General features: G+C 30.5%; 1 pseudogene; it reads left to right on the top strand.

Moving 5' to 3' along the window:
• The first annotated feature begins 1,207 nt into the window (after window positions 1-1,207).
• On the top strand, window positions 1,208-14,784 carry LOC114410513 (annotated as a pseudogene).
• The last annotated feature ends 1,921 nt before the right edge of the window (window positions 14,785-16,705 follow it).

Raw genomic sequence — 16,705 nt, 5'->3', positions numbered from 1 at the left:
TATTGTTTGTGTGATGATGAGTAATAGTTCTGACTTCCCTAGGGAGGGTATTTAGTGAAAATAGGTTCATTTTAGGATCACCTTCTTAGGGCAAAGTAGAGTTCTTACAATGCACAAGGAAAAGAAAAAAGAAACCGAGTTACAAACTAGTGCTATTGTGCTAGTATTTGTAGCAAAAACAAAAGGACTTGTGACCATCATCTTTGTTGTTTTGATATTGTGCTAATGTGCTAGTATTTCTTAGGGCAATGTTTATAATTTTAATACTAATTTTTATTAAGTATAGAATATCAAGTGAATCAAATATGCTAGGACTGACAGGTGAAGTAGCGGTTAGTGGCTTGTACTTAATATCATTTAATTATATTAAATACCAATATAGGAATTTATGGAATTTTGAAGTAAGGAGATTAATAAGCCAACTAAAATGATGTTTTATACTTACAAATGAATGAACATTTTTGTATGAACATTGAATGCGTAATTGTGTTTCTTTGTTTTTTACTAGGTAGCAAAACTGTAGATGCAGCCTTACAATATGAGGAGGTAGTGAATTTCTTTATTTTATCATGATTTGCGTTTAATTGTGAAAATTGATTAACTACTGTAGTTAGATTATTTTATTTAAATTAAAAAAAATAATAAATAAATATAAGATAATTATAATTTTATAAAATTAAATTTATTATCATTAATTTTTTTATAATTTATATTATTAATATTATAAGAGATATGAGTAAGAAAAAATAATTATATTACATTAAAAAATTAAAATAGACACCCTAATTCGTAGGCAACATCTAAAAAGAGAGTATTGAGACATAAAGACTAACTCATAGTGAGTTGTTTGTGGTGTTGGATCATGATGAAAGCATCAACATCACGCTTTAACCTATAGTTCAAAGAAAAAAGTTTAATGGGCATCTTAATTCCTAGGCAACATTTAAAAAGAAAATAAAAAATATAAGATAAAATTTATTATAGGACAATAAGAGAAAGATAAAAAAAAATGAAAAATATTAAAAGATGTTTAAAAATAATGAAATATTTGTATATAGTATATTACTCTAGCTTAAAACTCAAATTTACCCTACCAAAGCTCTCTCATATCTCATACAGACTACAGTAGTATTTTATTTGCATTACTACTACTACTTTATTATTTAAGTAGAAGCGGGTGAGTGAGGAAGAGCGAAGAGTGAAGAGAATGGCTCCCAAGGGTTTAACCTTTTTGGTTGTGTTAATATGAGTTTTAGCACTGTCACTGAGTCCTTCTGTTGCGGAGGAAGGGCAAGATAATGGCCTTAATCATGCCCTCAGGCTGAAGACATCATCACAGAACAAGTCAAGCTTCTCTACAAGCGCCACAAGAACACTACTTTCTCCTGGCTCAGAAACATCTTCCATGATTGTGTTGTTCAGGTAATTAAGCTTGGTTTTTGTTCTGTGTTTGCAAGGTGCATGTTCGTCATTCTTTTTTGTCAGTTAATTTTTTATATATGAAAGTATTTGTTCTTTACTTCTTTTTTTGTGTGAGGGTAGAGTTGTGATGCTTCACTATTACTGGACTCCACAAGAAGGAGCTTGTCTGAGAAGGAAACAAATAAAAACTTTGAGTTGAGAAATTTTAGGTACATTGAGACCATCAAAGAAGCTTTGGAAAGAGAATGCCCAAGAGTTGTTTCCTGTGCTGATATCCTCGTTCTCTCTACCAGAGATGGCATTGTTTTGATAATTTACTCCTCCCAGCTTGTCCCTTTCTTTTTTGTTCTGTTCTGTTTCCTACTAGATCTGTTTTGTTTCCTCTTTTAACAAAGTTCCCTTTTGAAAGTTAATTAATTAAAGTCCATGTACATATACCCTGTCCATAATTCTAGAAAGATCAATCTATTTTTAGTGTGGGGATAAGTAGTTGGAGACTTATTTGGTCTAGATTTGTTTTAGCAATTAACTGCTTTAATAGTTTATCTGTTAATTATTCTTATAATGAATGAATTAATTTGATGTGTTGCATGCAACTACGAGGTCCCCATATCCCTCTTAAAACTGGAAGAAAGGATGGTAGAAAGAGCAAAACTAATGTGGTTGAGCTGTTCCGCCCAAATCACAATAAGTCTATTTTTGTAGTTCTTGACAAGTTTGGTGCCATAGGAATTGACACCCCCAGCATCGTCGCATTACTTGGTACTATACACTCTCCCTTGACCCATCCATGTACATACATTTATGAAATGACAATACGGATAAAGCATACATAACATAGAAAACTTTATGCTTCGTAGATTTCTTTTAATAAATATATGGGTTCCTCATGTTTAATCAAAGATAAAGCTAAATGCAAACACTCACATATATATATACATGGGTACATGACATATTAAAAGAAAGTACACTGCCTGTAACTCTCAAATACATAGGTATGAATTCTTAAGCACTTAATAGGGTGCATATACCATGTTTAGAAGTCTGATTGATGTTGCTTTAATTAACATTGGAACTAATAAACAAACATAAGATAATTGTTTGGTATTTGAAGTTCTTATTATATTGTTCACAATTGTGATAGGGCTTTATCAAACTTCACCCCAAACACTTGTAGTTAGTTTTATTGAATTATCTGTTTGATCTTGGGATTTGGAATTAGTAGGTTTCTCAAATGAGAACATAGTTTCAGATAACTTATTTTTTATCTTATGGAAATTTTAATTCTAGGCATGTTTGTTATTCATGTTGTGAATCTGCGAAGATATTGTGCATATAAAGTTTATTATGGGGAATGCAAGTTTTTTTGCAGAAATTGGACACCCCTACAATGATATGGACTGTAATTAATATTTTATGGACATGTTGCATGTTAAATATTACACGCGTTTGATTGTTTGTTTGTAATTTGGTAAATTTTTAGAAAACCAGTGTAAATTTGGTAGTCATTTGAATTTCTAAGACGATTTAGGTAATAAACGTCTTAGAAATTTTACGTTTTCTAAGACGATTCTTAGCTAAGACCGTCTTAGAAAAAATACTTTCTAAGACGATTGTGAGTTAGGATCCGTTTTAAAAAGTTCACTTTCTAAGACTTTTTAAGACAATTTCAGATAATAATTGTCTTAAAAAAATACTTTCTAAGACAGTTATTTGTTGACAACCGTCATAGAAAGTTTAACTTTTTTACAACGATTATTTTATAACCGTTGTTAAAGGTCTCAACTTTCAACAACATTGGATATAAAAACGGTTTGTAACCATCGTTGATTGCCTCTATTAATCGTCATTAAATATCTTTTTTGTAGTAGTGGACAACGAAATTATCATGACATCAGACACCATTAACGCTTCTGTTGAAATACAACGATAATGGCTTAATGATCGATCACCCCCATAGATTCATCCCTAACCGTCACCATCCCGTGTTTGCAACAAAACGCAAAAAATAGGCATATATAGCTTTAATTGGTGTATGTTGGTGGGGGGTGGGGATATTTAATGAATTGATTATCACAAAGATTGATTTTATTCCTAGTTTTATTTTGAATGTTGTTTTAACTAATGTAATTGTTAGTGTGTTTTCTCGTAGATTTTAATGTTGATTTATTTGGGGGTCTTCCCCCTTACTTAAAAAAAAAACTTATTATGTATTTTTGTATTTATTAGATTATGCATAGTTATATTGTTATATTTGAGGTTTAAGATCCCCTTTAAATGTAAGTGTGGTTGGGCTACCATTTATATTTTCAATCCAAACTCCATTGAAAAAGAATTTTTTTTTTTAAAATATATGCGATAAGGTTTTATTTAGGCAAACCACATGAATTTTACCAACATTCTAGTTTAAAAAATAAATAAAAATATTTAATATAAAAATATTGAATTTTTAATTTTTATTTTAATCATTAAAAAATGAAAATTCTATTTAACGATTATCTTAAGATTAAGAAAGAAATAGAGATGTAGAAATTGTGTTTATTTACCCTTTTGTATAAAGTAAATGAAAATATATCAAGATTTATAAAAAATTATAAAAAAATTAAAGTATAACTTTTTAACATTATCAATTTATTTGAAATTTAGAGACTTACTTCCCATTGTAAGATAAGTACTCTTTTTGGATGATTTGAATATTACTCTTGCAAAGGAAAATGTTGATTTGATAATTTTAGATAACTACTCCCTCTATATTTATTTATATCTATCCACTTTTAGAAGAATATATATATATATATATATATATATATATATATATATATATATATATATATATATATATTATATTTTCATTTAAAGTTCAATACAACATTAATATCTATCCTTTTAGTTATACCATAATTTCTACTTAAATTTCTAAATATTTATAAACTTAACATAAATAAAAGAGAAATAGTAAAAGTCATATTAAAAATTTAAAATTACATCAATAAAAAATATAAACTATATTTCTTGAATTGTATATTATTTTCATAAATAAAAAGAGACTAGAGAATTACATCCTAGGTTTAAAACTTATATTAAAATAAAAGCTTGCAATTAACGCAGCATATGGTAAAATTATAAATATGCATAGCGGATAGTGACATGATTCATGAATAAAAGGGGTTAGAAACAAAGAATATACCAAATTTTAGTCAATAGAGCTTTATAGAGGTCGGAATTAAAACTAAAATAAATAAAAGTCTTTATAGAAGTCGATCCGTGGCTAGATGACATTCTATCCGTTAAAAACGTCACCAATGCTGGCCAAGTTAGGACTCAAAATGATCCAAACTCTCAGCCAAACTCATTTCAATTTGACTTGACGCATTAATAGTTAGTTGTTGAAAGTTTGATTTAAACTTGACAAATCTTTTTTTAACTTTAACTTATTTCGGTTTAAGTTCGTAAACAGTTTAATTTAATTTATTATCTTAAATTACATGAATCCAAAGTATTTTTTTTTTAAATCTTACATATTTTATTTTTTAATTTTTATTAGTAGATTTTAGATAAATAATTATTTAATTTTTTTAAAAAAATTAAAACTAAATTTATTCTATTAATTTTGTAGGACCATAAAGTATCATCTAAAAAAACATAATTATAATCAAAGTTTACATAAATAAAAATTAACCCATCCTGCATGTATAAAATAATTGAAAATCTAAATATTTATAAACTTTATATATATATATATATATATATATATATATATATATATAATTGATTCTTGAATCAAATGAATCAAATTATACTTGTTTATTTAACAAGTTCACTTTTTTAACTCAAATTTACTCATATAATTCATGAACCAAATTCAATAAACTAATTATCGAATTGAGTTTTAAACTATTTTTAAGTTAATTTGATTCATTACCACCCCTAGTTGAAGCAATTTACATGAAGAAAAGGTCAACATGCAAAATTATTATTATTATTTTTATAAGGTTTATTCATTCTACCAATTTCCATATTTTTTTCATCAATTTTCAATCAGGACTTTAATTTTTTTTTTCAATTGAACCCCAAACTTTTATCATTGAATCCTCTTTTTAATTGTCTTTACGAAAAATTATCTACAAACACATAATTAGACGGACATACAATAAACTAATAATACTTTTGGAGTGTGTTATAAGTACTATTAATTTGTTTTGAAGTCAATAAGTACAATTAAGTTAATTGTAAGTAAGATATTTTTTTGGGTTATCATGAGATTGTGGTAAAATATCCATAAACTTTACAAATGACTAATGGAAGAACTTGATTGACCATATTTAAGGGGTCTCTTCTCTTAATTTTTTTTTTCATTCACAAGATTCAAACCAAATCCCTTATTTAAGGAAATTGTGAGAGATACTATTGTATAGTTTTAACATTTTAGTTGGATATAATTTAAAATTCAAGATTTTATTTCATTTTTATCCTTTTAGTTGGGTATATATAATTTTAATTTTTAAATGTTTTGGGTTAGTTTTTAAATTAAATAAAATTAGTTTCTCATAAAGTTTTTACATAAAATTCTCAAAATTTCACTTGTATTCAAAATTTTAACAAATTTAATTAATGAAATTATTTTTTAATTTAAAACCCATCAATCATAACATTTAATTTTATTTAAAATGAAAAGAATCTTATTTTTTCCATTTCAAATATGAACGTCACATGTCATAAAATTTATTATATTTAATCAATTTTCACTAAATTCCTTATTTCTAAACTTTCAAAATAATTTTATTTCTTAAATTCATTACAAGTTTTCAAATACTCTATGCTTCAAAAAGTAGTAAAAAAAACATGCTTAAAAAAAGGAATATACTTTACTAAGTGGGGATTGTATAGGGGAAGGGACTAATTTTTGTAATGCAGTGAATCAAGATTCGAATTTTCGTTAGAAGAAATGTTCATGTTTGATATTCGATCGTGCCTTCATTATACTTTTGAAAGATGATACATGTGAGAAGAAGAAAAAAAATATATGCATGATACTTTTTAAACAATGCACGTATAGGGATGTTCTTGGATTATTTGAGGCTGATTTCGATCAAATTTAAGACTCAATTTAATCAAATTTGATCGGTTTAATTGGATTCAATATTCACATTTTTTTAAAACCAAACTCAATCCATCACATTTAAAAACGGTTTGGTTCGGTTTAGTTTGGACCAATATGTTATACATTAATTTGATCTTTTTTTTCTCAGAATTACTATTTTATATCATGATTCATCCAAATATTTAATACAATTAACACAATATTATCAAATGTCTGAAAATAGTAAAATTGATTCATTTAATATCATCAACATAATATTCTAAAATAGATTAATACAAATTAAAATAAAATATTCTTCGACGATGTTTACTATAATAGTCGGAATTATAACTATTTTTTACCAACTAATTTCTTACAATAAACTTTGTTGCAACCAGATTTATTAGAACCAGATTTGCTGAAACCTTAAGAAATTTTAACACTAGTAGTTCCAATACTTGGAGTCTTAATATTAACAGTATTTAAAAGTCAAACCAAACAACTCTAACAATTTAAACAAAACCCTATTAACACAAAAATTAATTGATATTTTATACAAATATAAAAAAGAGAGATTACACACATGATTCAATCTTTTCTATTTCATTTATTTTAACTTGCAAATCATTAACATTTTGATTACAATGAAGCATCAAGCGTTAAAATATAATGTGTTAAAATGCAAATGTGTTTCTAATTTTATTAGTGTAACATGTTTCGGTGTTTGTAACCACCAACATATTAAATTGTTAATATTTTATTAAAAGCACTAAAGGAAATAATGCAGTATCCCATCTTTCCTAATTGTCAAATTATTTTTTTAGTTTTTAATATGTATAATAAAATTTATATTTTAATTACGGATTCACAGGTTGAGTTAACGAATCAATGAATCTATAAATTTAAATCCATGAACTCAATCTCTGTATAAACGATTTTGATTAGTTCAGTTTTGACCTAAATATGTAAATGATTCAAACTAAATTGTTCGAAACAATTTGAGTCAAATAGGATTTACAGATGACGCATATCCCGTGACACCTTATGCATATAGTTCACTTGTTAATATTATCTATTTTTTTTATAGTTAATATAATAGTTCTTTTATTAAATTTTATTTCCTTTTTTGTTAACTTAACTAAAACTAATGCTTTTTTTTACGTTATAACAAAAAAAAAACCTAATCTTTTAACATCAGCATTAGCTTTTTCTTCCAATTTTTTTAAGTAATTGAATGTATTCAATTTACTAAATGCAAGCATATTTAAAAGGAAAAAAGATAACCAATTTATTCTGCTTTGTTTTAAGACAAATTCACTTTTGATGGACTTTTTGCGTCGACCCCCAATGGTCTTTGTTTGGCATTGGCACTAGCATTACAGAGGTCTATGGTCTTTTAATCTTTATGCTTTCCGTGACTGTGACCCACATCTTGGATTGATTTCATTTCACTAGGCAAATGATTAATAAACGGCGATCGGAAATATCACTTGGTAACTTTTCCAGCCTTATGTCATGGTAGTGTTTCTTTCTTTAAATTAACTCGATCAATTTCTTGAGTCTTTTGACTAAGAACAAAGAAAGCAACTTATATATTGTTTGTTTTTCTGCGTATTGACGGGGAATCTCAGATATGCCACTGATTAGGTTCTCCTCTTTCTCTCTCTCTCATCCTTTTTATATTCATTGATATATCGACAATTTGTTTGAACATATTGACAGCGACGTTTGGTTTAGTCGTCGCTTTCTAATAAGTATGTGATTAGAAGAACTTGATTTCTTGTTCTTCACGGGCCATTTTGGGGTTCTAATTGGATAGGCATTCACCTAACATTATACCGTATAACAGAATATACGATACCAAATATTCCATATAAGCTCATTTGCAATCAACAATGCAGTTCTTAATAAGAGAAAGTATTTTGTTGTTTCTTTTTTGGGCATGTTCCAATTAACATTGAACTCTAGTTATCAGGAATATCGTGATGCTGGAATGGTGAAAATTGATTTATCTTTCTGATAATATTATGTTAATTATAATCGATATTGTAATATTGTGTTAATGGTAATCGATGTTGTTTTTCCATACTAGACCGTTGGAATCAAACGAAAAGTATACAAGTAGTTCTGTGAAAAAATGATGACAAAAAATGTAGGTTTGTGTGACTGAAAAAAGTTTTATTGGTCCTATGATGAGCATCAAATTGCAAAATGTTTCAACTAATGATAAGGAGTGTTATTGGGGCACCAGCTAAAATTCAAAATAGAAATTTTTTATTAAATTGTTTCATTAATATATTTTTATTGTCATATTTAATATATTTTTAATCTGATTTCCAATAGAATTTTTTTATTTTAAATTTCTTAAGATGACACTAATTAACAAGACTCCATGACTAATGTTGAGTTTGATGAGCTATGTTTAGCAAAAACAGTTAAAAAGTTTGTTGATAATTAAAAGTTGTTAAACTAACTATTTAAATCATAAATATTTTGGTAAAATTATTTAGTGAAATAACTGAAAAGGTAAAATAACATAAATAAACATATTTTTATGATTTTTTTATATAACTTCAATTTCATTTTATGAATAAAAGTATATTTTTAGGTGTTATAATTTAATTTTTTAAAATTAGTTTTAAACTGTTCTTGTATTTTTCATTTATAGATAAATTATTTTTATTTTTAATTACTACATTATTTCATATTATGTAATCTACTGTTAATCTTATACTTTATATTGAAATATTTTTAATCAAGTTTAAAATAAATTATAAAAAAGAGTAAAAAAAATTGTGTGAACAATAATGGCGATACTTTAGACGTGTGAATTAGTGAAAAAAATTATATTTTATTTAAAAAAGGATGATAACAAATTTAATAGATATTTTAAGGATAAAAAAATACTAAAAGTATTTGTCAGCATTTTTTAAAAAATGTACTTAAAATAGTATTTTAAAAAATACTAAATATTATTAGAAAAAATTTATTTATCAAACAACCAAATAATTTTTTAGTTAATAAAATAAACTAGGCACTAGATGAAATAACTTCCAAAATAACCCAAATAATTAGACTCAAATCTAAAATTCGGCTAGAATTCGAGAGGATTCAGGAAATATAACTAAACTTTTTTTGAAAGGAGAAATATAACTAAACTAGTACCTATATATAACGAGGAAATAAATAATTAAGGTTGCTTAAACTGGGAATATTTACCCTAAAAAAAAACTCAAGAATATTTATATCTACTAAACTTGTCCATGTTAGCAGCACTTATATATATTGCATATGTATCCTTTATTTCTGTCATTAACCCTATATGTTTGGAATGAAGAAAAGAGAATGGAAAAGAAAAAAGAATTGAAATTTGAATTAAAAAAAAAAAGTAGAAGGAAAAAAATTTGAATTTTTATTTCTATAAGTCAACTTTTTTTTTTCACTTTCTCTTAATCAAATAAAAAAAATATCATTAACTGTGTTTTTATTTTTATTTTCTTTTCTTCTTCACATAAATGCCATAAGTTCAGGTAATGATTGCGTTACTTCCATAAAAGAAAATTAAATGATACATTACAGTTTAGTTGACAGTTACCAAATACAATATATATAGTTTAGGATTATGAGGAAATAAACAATAATCTTAAAAAGAAAACTAGGGAGAGGAATGGAAAATAAAGTTATCGAGAGTGCTGAACTGCTGATACCTGATCTGAATGTCTGATAGCACAATAAACCGAAAAGTAAAATCCAATAACATGGCTCAAAGCAGGTTTTTTATTTGCAAACATAGCACGTGTTGAAGGTTAATTAATCTTCATAATGCAATAATTATGTCTCGACAGGATTCTTAGATAGAAATGCAAATGGGTTTTTGCGGTCCTCAACAGTCTGCATAAAAGCTGCTATTGGTCTTTTTACGAATAAACTTTTAATTTTATCTCTAAAATATTATTCTCTTTTAAATAGTCTCTAAAACAAATATATCATATAATTAATTCTACAAGTATTAAAAATCATACCAATAATTTTTAAATATTAAAAAATTCTTCAAATTAGTCATGGATTATTAATAAAAAATATTAATATAACGGCATACAATAAGCCTAAGTTTTTTAATACATTTTTCATTTTATATTAACAGCTTAGTTTTTGAGTAATTCAACTAAAAGTATTGATTAACGTGGAAACTCATGAAAATAAACTAAGTCATAATAGAGGGGCATATCAAATTTATGCATCTTTAGTGTCTAAGATGCGGTGGTGTTCGCTCATTTATTTATTTTTTAAGAATATATTTGGTAAGAGAGATCAAGAAAAGGACGAGAAAAAATCGTATAAATCTCGACTTCTTATAGTCTATTTTTCAATTCAAATATTTTTCTTCTATTTTGATTATACTCACGATGTCACATATATATGAATTATAACTATCGTGATTTCTGATGTTCCATTTCTTTCTTTTACTTTTTAATCTATTACATTAATCCAATAAAACTTAAACACATGCCTTTCGTACCTTTTCGTCTCAATTCATTTCGTACCTATTAGGATTGCTATTTTTCTAAAAATATCATTAGGTCAGCTGAGATGAGTATTTTCATACAGCAAAACCCATGTTAAAATTTGAATATTAGGGAAAAATTTAAAGGAAAATACTGAAAGTTATGAAATCGTTTCCGTCAAAAAGCACACGAAATGTGTATTTTGTCAAATTTTAGTTTTGATTTTCTTTATTTTTCAATTAATGCTTGTTTTTGATAAAAAAAAAAAAGGTCAGCCATTGATTGTTAGTTTTCGTGCTATTCGTGCTTAGAGTGTTCGTACTAAATAGCAACGTTCAAATTTAAAAGGTTTTGTGCTACTTTTTCTTCCATTTTTTTTAAGGTTACACAAGAAAGATTAAAACCGTTCCATCAACAAACCAAACAATCAATCTCACTCATTCAGTGATAGGCAAACTTAAACTCAGCTAGCTAGCACCGCTTCCATTAAAGTAGCAATTTAGTCGCTAAACTCGGTTATCTAAATGGGTGAGTTAGTATCTTGACGTGTTACGTTTTTCAATTGTGAGGTATGAGTATGATGGATGATCTGATTTCAGGTCTTGCCAACTTTTTAAGTTGTGATATCATCTTATCTATTATTATCTACCATTGTCCTATCATTTCGAGCATAATTGTAGCATCCTCTCACATTTTGATTTTACCATTAAACTAATTCGGCACTATAGAGTATAGATGGGCATGGTGGGCCTACTCCAACATACAGGGGAAAAAGGAGAACCAATAAACAAATAAAGCGGAGTGTCTTGTACATTCACTTGACAGCAATTGACTAAAAGATAAGCTTTGACTATAGGTTCATAGTAACGAGGGTGTTGTTTTCCCACTTCCTGAATTATTTCCTGTACTGTACTTTTCATATTGTTTTTAGAATGACCGAAAGTAATATGAGAAGTGTAGGAAATAATTCAGAATACAAAAAGCAATTGTCTAGTAATAATAGAAAGCAATTATAAGATGCGCAGTCCAAATAATAGACAAAATCGAACTTGCCTGGTAGTTGGGCCTGTGGATCTGTTTGCACTTCTTTGATGAGCAATGCATGGGACATGCTAGGTACACCCAGCAACATTGCTGGTGCACCCAGCAATTAGGTGAATGGGCAAAATTGCTCTTGTATTAAAAAAGTAATTCATTCTTTCGGAAGAAGGTTCTTCCGGTAGAATAATTTATTCTATCAGAAGAACCTTCTTCTAGAGAAGTTACCGGAAGAAGTTCTTCCGGTAACTTCTCCGGAAGAAGGTTCTTCCGGATGAACAATTTGTTCTACCGGAAGAACCTTATTCCGGAGAAGCTACCGGAAGAAGGTTCTTTCGGTAGAACAAATTGTTCATCCGGAAGAATCTTCTTCCAGAAAGTTTTCGAAAGAAGGTTCTTTCGGTAGAACAAATTGTTCATCCAGAAGAACCTTCTTCCGGAAGAATAAATTGTTCTACCGGAAGAACCTTCTTCTGGAAACTTTCCGGAAGAACCTTCTTCTGAAAGAACAATAATTTGTTCTTCCGGAAGAACCTTCTTCTGAAAGAACAATAATTTGTTCTTCCGGAAGAACCTTCTTCCAGAAGCTTTCCGGAAGAAGGTTCTTCCGGAAAGCTTCCGGAAAAAGGTTCTTCCGGTAGAACATAAATTGTTCTTCCGAAAGAACCTTCTTCCGGAAGAAGAAATTATTTTTTTTAACGCAAGGGCAATTTTGCCCATTCACCTAATTGTTGGGTGCACTAGCAATGTTGCTGGGTGCACCTAGCATATCCCGCAATGCATGAATGCGTGTGTCACATCCTAATTCTGTCCGGCTCTACAAAGAAAAAAAATTGAGAAAACAAAAAAGATAAAAAAAGGAAAAATAGTAAAAAAATAAAATTCAAAAACAGTGAAAAAAAGGAAAAAAAAAGAAAAAAGAAAATGTAAAAAATGATGAGAAGCAAAGAGAAAAAGAAAATGTATAAAAAATGAAAAAGAAAAAAAGAAGTAAAAGAACCTAAAAAAAAAGAAAAGAAAGAAAAAAACATGGAAAAAAAGAAAAGAAAGAAAAAAGAACGTGAAAAGAAAAAAAAAAGAGAAAGGAAACTAAAAAGAAAAGAAAAAGAAAAAAATATATTTTGTGGCCTATTGGACTCTCAAAGAGAGCTCATTAGATCAAAAGGGAACATCAGTGCATAAAAGAAACGAAAAAAAAGGAAGGTTTAAGGGAGCAGGGAAAAGGCACAAATCCCCTCTCCTCTGTTTCTTTCTTATGTCTCTTCTTCTTCTTCTTTTCTTTTTTGAGCCATCGCGTCGCCCTCCGTGGGGACTCCACCATGGCCGTTGGCGAGGCCTACACGATTTGTTGTTTTTTTTTCTCTTCCCTTTATTTTGTTGGGTAATGCTTCTCCTTTGATGTGTTTCTGTTTTTTTTTTCTTTTCTTTTGCCAACTCCGGCGAGGATGTGGTGCCTCTATCCATGTCACCGCCACCATTTGCCGCTAACCTGTGGTAGCTTCGCACTTGTGAGGCCTTCACCGGTGGCATTAAGGGCCCTACCATCTTTGTTTTTTTTTTTTTTGTTTCTTTTCTCTCTTTTTTGTTTGCACCACCTTGAAACCTCCACCATCATCACATCGTCGCCGCCCCTGTGGCGATCTCGTATTGTCGGGCCTAGTACTAGCGGTGCCAGGGGCGGCGCACCACCCTCCGTGGTGGTTCCCCTTTGGCCATGCGATTTTCTACGTGAGGCAACTAGGGTTTTCCAACCCTGTTGCATCATCACGGGTTGGGCCGGGTTGCCCTGACCAGGTTCCAACCCCCAAGAAAAAAAAAACAAAACAAAAAACGCGAAAAAAAACAATCATTGTTGTTTACACCGCCATTTTAATACATGCACTTTTTTTTTGGTTTTGGGCCTAGCCCATTTTTCCGAAGTCTATAATATGACGGAAAGGCTATTTACACCACGTTTTTCATACATGCACTTTTTTATTTTGGGCCTAGCCTGTTTTTGTGAAGTCTGAAATAAAATGAACTTTACTATTCACACCTTTTTTTTCTAACACATGCACCCTTTTTTCATTTATGTATGGTTGGTGTCTCGTGTCCTTAATCATGGAAGTAGATTTGCCTGTCCTCTACAAGGTCATCGCATGTGTTTGGAAAAAAGACAAAGTAAATTGGGAAGAGCTCCTGGCAGGTGTGACGGGCTCGTCCATTAGTTGGTTCTCACGGTGGAAAAAAGGGGTGACAGGAGTATTGTGCTTAAGTGAAGAATTTCTAAATGTCCCTTTGATGGGGACGAGGGGTTGCATTAACTATAACCCTGTGTTGGCCATAAGACAGTTAGGGTATCCTATGAAAGGTGCGCCATCGGAGGAAACCATCATGCCTTTCATCGCATGAGGATTCAGTGAAGCTAATACGGAGATACTTCAGAAGATCCATAAGGCATGGAATAAAGTGGAAAGGAAAGATAAGGAGCTTAGAGGAATAAGCAACGGTGTCATAGGTGGTTATCACAAATGGCTGAAATCTAGAGTGCAAGGGATTGCTTGGCTAAAAAAGCTAGAGGGTCTGAATGGGAAAGAGATAGAGGTGTCTGAGGAAAGCGAAGAGGTGCAAGTCTTGAAGGCTGAGTTGGAAAAGACAAAAGTGGCGAAGGAGAAGCTGAAGGTGTTAGTCACTAGAGTTAGAAAAGAATGTGATAGGATGAAGGATATCAACATGTCCACGGTTGATGCGCTAGAGTAGGAAATGAAGAAGGCCAGAAGGGAAGAGTTGAGTAGAAAAAGGTTCCAAGGGGCTTTGTTAGGCAGTAGTAACGAGCTCAAGCTTAGAAAGGCCGAGAGAGACAAATCAATGATGGAGAACATAATGTTGAAGGATGAGTTAAGGAATTGTCGGGAATCAAAGGACATCTTGAAAGGGCAGTTGAGCAAGACAAAAAAGAATATGTTGATAGTTCACTCCCGATGAAAGTCAAGAGCTTCCAAAGCTGCTAGCTAAAGCTAAGGCGATGAATGATGTATATTCCACTCCCGATGAAGTTCATAGTCTTTTTGACTACTGCCAACACATGATTGAGCTAATGACTTACATAATTAAAAACCGCCGATGTACCTATGTGTATTTCCAATTGTACTTTAACTTGGACTGGATGAAATGAACAATGTTGTTTTAATGAAAATTAGAGTTGATTCGACCCTATGTTTTATTGAATGTTCTATGTAAAATTCATAATACTTCAACAGCTAATCATTCACATGCATTCATGCTTATTTGTTTTTCTACATTGGTATGCATTGCTCATTACATTCTTTCCTTGAAATCAGAAAAAAATAATCATTGTGTTATGAAAGAAAGACTGCGCTTTATGACACCCTTACCAGACATGTCAAGGCAAGGATAATGAGTGACATAGAGCAAGTACAAGAGCAAATGAAGGATGATATGAAGGCCATGAAGGAGCAGATGACAACAATGATAGAAGCGATGATGAGCATGAGGAAGATGATGGAGGTCAACGTTGCTACAACTGTTGTTGCCAGTACTGCTACTGAGATGGACCCGATTCACCGCCCGATCTCAATCAAGTGAGTTGTCCAGTCTTAGATGTCGTAGGTCAAGGAGGGGAGACAACGAAAAATGCATGTGGGCTTCATTATGTCCAGGTCCAAAGTAAGTATACTTTTCCACCATACGGTTTGCCTCCTGATTATACACCACTTACTGTTGTATACACTCCTGGTGAGAATATCGGTAATTCTGCACCTGTATTCATTGAGAATTAACAACCCCAACCCGTTATACTTATGCCCATGTCTCTCAACTTATGAGGGAAACACATGAAGCTCCCCAAGACCATACTCTGGCCTGTTTCAGGGTTTATCCGAGATATACCACTGAAGGACATGCATTTTCTGGTGTCCCCATGCTAAACGCTCCGGGGGGACCTTAGTATCGACGACCACCCCAACCCTTACATTTTGTGATGGAAGGAGGACCTCCTATTATAGTTGAAAATAAAAAAATTGATCATATAAAGGAAAGGCTGAGGACCATTGAAGGAGTTGCAATCACCTCTCGTATCCTTTCATGATGATTCCACATCTGTCCAACACCTTGAAATAGAACCAAATCTTGTCCTAAACATGGAACCTCAAACAACACCTATCAACTTGTCACCAACAACACCAAATCTTAGAATGTGCTCTAAGACTCATAAAAATCCAGCATACTTAGATGACTTTGTATGCAACACTTCTTATCCAATAAAATCCCACCTTACTTACACCAAACTATCTCCAACATATCACAATTATATCCTACAGGTTTCATCAATTTATGAACCTCAATTCTATCACCAAGATTGCAAATCAGTTGAGTGGTGTCAAGCTATGCAAGAAGAAATCAGTGCACTTGAAGCCAACAACACTTGGTCTATACAACCACTGCTTGCAGGAAAGAAAAGCATTGGATGTCGGTGGATTTTCAAATTCAAGTACAAAGCTGATGGAAGTTTGGATAGATATAAAGCTAGACTTGTAGCTAAGGGTTACACTAAAAAACTTGGGTTAGACTTTGTGGACAATTTTTCTCCAGTGGCAACTCTCACCACTCTTCCGGTATTATTAGCTTTAGTTGCACAAAAAAAATGGAGGTTGGTTTAGCT

The sequence above is a fragment of the Glycine soja genome, chromosome 4, assembly GCF_004193775.1.
Source record: "Glycine soja cultivar W05 chromosome 4, ASM419377v2, whole genome shotgun sequence".
Lineage (NCBI taxonomy): Eukaryota > Viridiplantae > Streptophyta > Magnoliopsida > Fabales > Fabaceae > Glycine > Glycine soja.
This window is presented reverse-complemented; position numbering and strand designations above follow the sequence as displayed.